Below are 5,474 nucleotides of genomic sequence, written 5' to 3' on the forward strand. Positions count from 1 at the left end.
TTAAAAAAAAATACCTCTTTCAATCTCATGTTATATGTAACAGATGAGAATGAAGAGTCTCACTATCACAATCAACTTTCATCAAATATTCAGTTGTACAAGACTGAACTTGCTTTCCAAATAGATAAAAACTGCATATTCGTATTATTACGTAAAAATCCGCTGGTCATGAAAGAACTAACATTTCTATTAAGTCTGCATATTAGTAAACACCTAACGAACTCAAACCCTGACACAGAATCTATATTTAAATTAGAAAATGCCTAAAATAATGTCTTTGCGGTGGGGGAAGGAGGGGTGAAATATTAAATTCTTAAGAAACTTCAGGTATAAACTTTAATATAATAAACAACTGACTACATCTACTATCATTAAACAAAATACGAGGATACTATTATTTTCATTGACTAAGGTTATAATACGTAACACTGACGAGGTTCCGTAGTGTAGTGGTTATCACGTTTGCTTTACACGCAAAAGGTCCCCGGTTCGATCCCGGGCGGAACCAAGGGTAAATTATTTTGCCAGCTATATTTTTAAGTGCGCTTAAAATTTTTAAACCGCAATTTTAATTCACACTAAGCAATTTTTTTTTCAAATATAAGAAGTACGTGTGCCTTGACAATCATGAAATTATTGGCAATTTCATAGTTTCTTTTCTTTCCAAATTGGATTTAATGTATAATTTTCAGATTTTCAAGTATACTGCATACGTAACAGTATCAAGAGTCAAACTGCATTGCAGTTTTTATCACATATATTAGAACCTGACTTACAAATTCCTTTAATTTACTGCATTACACTATGAAACATAATGATAAAATAAAAAATGGGAAGCTTAGCATGAAACTGAAATCTATATTATATAGAGAATAAATGAAAAAATATAAAATTCAGTATTTTGCCCTTTGTATTAATTATGATGACACTTAGAACACCGGAAGTTGATGAAAAATATTTTTTTTAAAAATGTATACATTTTGCACAATAAATTTTTCGTATTGTTATTAAAGGAATATACGATTATTAAATTCCATAGGCTTGATTATGATAAACCTAAAAGCAAAATTTAAGTCTCAAATATGTGTGTTTTAAATTACCTTTCTATATTTCTTCGTTACATTATTTTTAAATACATTGACAAATGTAAATAGCTTTCATTTTCTTTTTATTTTATTTTACGTAAGATCATAAAACAATTTTTAATCCAAAGGGGCTTTGTCCCTGAAGGACTTATTGTTTTCGCTTTGCAATTTTGTGCTGATTCACTATAAATGTCTGTTTCACTTTTCAAACTGTTGCCACCTAAGGTTAGAGTCTTGCATTAGATTTGAAGAAATTAAATAATGAAAAATCTGAATAAATATATGTATATTTCTTGCATTGTGATAAAACAACGGTACACAGAGCCATTGAATTTTGAATGATGTAATCCTACTGTGAATATAGGCATGTGGAAGCCCAAATTTGAAATCTGTTTTATTATCGATTTCATATTTTGTAAAACTTTAACGAATATCTCCAGCCTGCCAGACTCTGTATCCTAAATTCTAAAGATATGCTTGATTTAAAACTGTTTGGGGATATTGCTCTTGAAGTGAATTTTATGGTTAAGTGCGAAGAACATAATATTTAATAAATAAAGGTAACAGACAAAATGTTAAAAAAATGCCGCTTTGCACATAATTTAAAATCTAAAACCTTTCAGATTTTCTTTTTTAATTATATTTTATCTTTTATTTATTTATTTATTTATTTCACTATTCTTATTCGAATTTAGTCACCCTTAATAATGCAGGCATTTTTTTAAATTGGTTAAATAAAATTTTAAAATATTTACTATACAGCAAGAACTAAGAGCAAATATTGTCAAATTGCATTTTCCAGTTTTATTCCATTCCTTATTACTATTTGATTAATAAATTTTGTTATTCATACAAATAAATACAAAAACTAATCCTTCACCCATTTAAGTTAATTATTTAGAAGTTTCATGCACATTTGTTAATTCTGCATTAACATTTGCCATATTAAAAAAAATTATGAAAATAAATAAAAGAAGTTGAGTTATTTGTACAGAACTGGAAAAATTATAAATGAAAATACTGATAAACTGGGACAAAATTTTTAATGATTTTTCCTTTTATTCTTCATGTAAAATACAAACAAGTATCCTTTAGAAGCTCTTTTAATGGAAATGTCGTCCAAAGGCAGATAGCCATCAAATGCTTTATTATAACTAATATTACCTTATAATCTTCCTTTCCATATTATTCATGCTTTGCTAATTTTAATTTAACGTTTGTATGTATGCTAAGAAGTTGTAGACACAACTGAGAATGTGATTTACAGAATGATAAAGTTTAGTACATAAAAGTTAAATAAAAATGTACCTTTCTACTTATTATTTTACAACAGCCAAACTAGCATATTGACTAGTCAAACTAGTCGGAGTTGAAGGCATTTCATATTCTCAAAACTCTTGAAATTGCGCGTATGAAATTCCAGATACATGGCTTTAATGCTTATTTCCAATTAATGAAATGCTTTATGCTTATTTTTAATGCTGTTTCTTTAATGCTTATTTCCAATTAATGAAAATAGCAGAATATAATTATGTTTTTATTTTCATGACAATCTTAATTCCTTAAATTCAATTTAAAAGTGCACATAAAGCTCTGTTTAGTAATAAATACCATTAATACAAGTTTCAAATATATGTTTTAGTATACTGTTCTTAAAATAAATCTGAAACAAAGCCACAGAAGTATCAACTGCTTAACTATGTTTATTAAATCTCTATAATCACCATGGATCCTAACATCTTTTACTCTAAGGTATCTTTATAGTCAACTGCTTGAGGAAAAATGATTGATGCAGCTTTCTCCATGATTTGCAGGTGTGTAGGGTGTGGCGTTCCGACAGATACTTCAACTTCTATTCATGAGATGGCGCCACGTGTAAAATCCAGTTCTTAATCGGAGCAGCAAAGCGACATCTTTACTCACTCAGATTTCTCGTCGGACAAGTGTACGCGACGCTAGCACGAATTGTGTTCCGAGCTCTGTGTTGATCTCTGCAATGTAATTTAAATTGTAATTTAGTACTTAATATATTCTTTTGTTATAGGAGATTGTCTACTCTTATTTTCTTTAATTATATCATGCATTAAGCACACACGACCACCAAAAGTGGTGACCTCTTGACTGAGCACGCTACTGACAATGGATTTTCAGCGACCCTAAGCCACGTGCATCCAAGGCATTCTGAAGAACTGACTAAAAATAACAACGAATATGGACATTAGACGTATGCTACAACGTATCCCTTCAATTATTTCTAGAAGTATTGATATATATTGCTTGTGTTTTTTCAAAGTCGTGCATATCATCGCAAGGAGCTTCAGCAAATCATCAATGTGATCTGTTCCGTTCCGCTGATTTCGCCAGTCGTGCAATAATTCTTCGATCATTGAACTTTTGTGACAAATGTGATACAATAGTGATTTTCGCTAAATGTGCTCCATCAGCAATTTTTCTGCAACGTGCTACGGCAAAATTCTTCCCTCAATGTTCGAAAGTAGCGAATTTTTTTCCCATGTGCTACAGGAGTGATTTCATTTTTCCTTCGAAAGTGCCTTTCGTTGTGAAGTGGTGATATTGTGCGCGCGCAATACAAAATGAACGCATCATTTTTTTTTCTCAAATAAGGGTTTCTTTTCAAATGCATTTCAGTAAAATATTATTTGTGTGTGTAATTGCTGACCCTGTCTTATTTGTGTGTGTATCGTTACGTAAATTTTTTCTGCATGGTTAAAATATTTATTGTTATCATGGTAAAATATCAATAGTGTATCTTCATGCTACAATATTTGTGCTGTTAAGTGTTTATTATTTAAAGTGAAAATTATCTATCAGTATGCCCGACGATATTCCACCAGAGCCACAAATCACACGCGTTGCGGTGAAGCCACCGCCTTTCTGGAAAAATAATCCTTCATTGTGGTTCGCTCAGATCGAAGCACAATTTTCTGTCGCTCGCATTAGTGAGGATTCTACAAAATTCAACCACGTAGTTGCAGCAATTGAGTCTGATATTCTGAATTCAGTGCATGACTTAATTCTCAAACCACCTGATTGTGATAAATACTCCAAACTGAAACAGCGGCTCAAAGAAATCTATTCAGAAAGTGAATCTTCAAAAATACGTACTTTACTACAAGGACTTGAACTTGGAGATCAGCGACCTTCATACTTGCTGTCACGAATGCGTGATCTGGCAGGAAGCCATTTTAGTGACGACTTGTTGAAGTCACTATGGCTTTCGCGTCTCCCTAATAACATACAAATAATTCTTGCTGCTTCCAATGAAGATCTAACCCGTTTAGCAGCAATGGCTGACAAAATTAATGAACTTGTTACTCCAGCTTATGTCAGTGCTGCTAATGCTGCACCTTCCAGTTCATCCCTTGAACAACAAGTGACTGAATTGACCAAAAAAGTATCTGAACTCTCTGCAAGTCTTCATGCTTCACGGAGATACAATCGATCAAATCAGGGCCCACGTAATAAATTTCGTGCCCGAAGCAGGAGTCCATCTCGTCTTAATACTCGAACGCAGTACAAAGAACCCACAAGTGGCATATGTTTTTATCATATGCATTTTGGCTCTCAAGCTCGCAAGTGTGCCACTCCATGCACTTTTGAACAAGCGGGAAACTAAATGGGCGGTCTTCTGCTGGCCAACAGAATGTCCGCCACATCGACAGAATAGTACTGGCTGATCGTTCAACTCAGTTATGTTTTCTAGTAGATAGTGGAGCTGACATATCAGTGCTCCCGAGAACTAAAACAAATGCTCACCAACTTAATAAACTTGTACTGTATGCAGCCAATGGTACCCAAATTGCAACCTACGGCACCAAACTATTGACACTTGATTTAAACTTGCGCCGGACTTTCAACTGGCCTTTTATTATTGCTGATGTAACTCAAGCAATTATTGGTGTCGACTTCTTGACACATTTCCACCTTCTAGTGGATGTCAAGAATAATTGCGTAATTGATGCTACAACTCAGCTGACATCACAGGGCCAAGCTTCTCACATATCAAACGTACCTACCAACATAAGTGTTTTATCGGGCAGCACACGGTTTCATCGGTTATTAGCAGAATTCCCTGACATTTTAAACTCATCCAAATCAGGGCAGCATACTCATCAGCCAGAAGTGTATCATCACATTGAAACACATGGCCCACCTGTATTTTCCAATCCTCGTCGTCTTTCTCCAGAGATGCTAAAAGCTGCTCGCAAAGAATTTGAATTCATGCTAGCACAGGGAACCATTCGCCCATCTAAAAGTCCATGGGCCAGTCCACTTCACATGGTTAAAAAGTCTAATGGTGACTGGCGGCCTTGTGGAGATTATCGTCGACTTAATGCCGTCACAGTCCCTGACAGATATCCAGTCCCA

The 5,474-nt window shown here is 33.7% G+C and overlaps 1 non-coding gene across 1 annotated transcript; it reads left to right on the forward strand.

Annotated features, from left to right (window-relative positions):
* Positions 1 to 435: 435 nt before the first annotated feature.
* On the forward strand, positions 436 to 508 carry TRNAV-UAC (transfer RNA valine (anticodon UAC)). The gene has a single exon. It is a non-coding gene; the product is annotated as a tRNA-Val (tRNA).
* Positions 509 to 5,474: the final 4,966 nt, after the last annotated feature.

The sequence above is a fragment of the Stegodyphus dumicola genome, chromosome 5 (genome assembly GCF_044657685.1).
Source record: "Stegodyphus dumicola isolate Sdum_Otavi_A_Nest chromosome 5, ASM4465768v1".
Classification (NCBI taxonomy): domain Eukaryota; kingdom Metazoa; phylum Arthropoda; class Arachnida; order Araneae; family Eresidae; genus Stegodyphus; species Stegodyphus dumicola.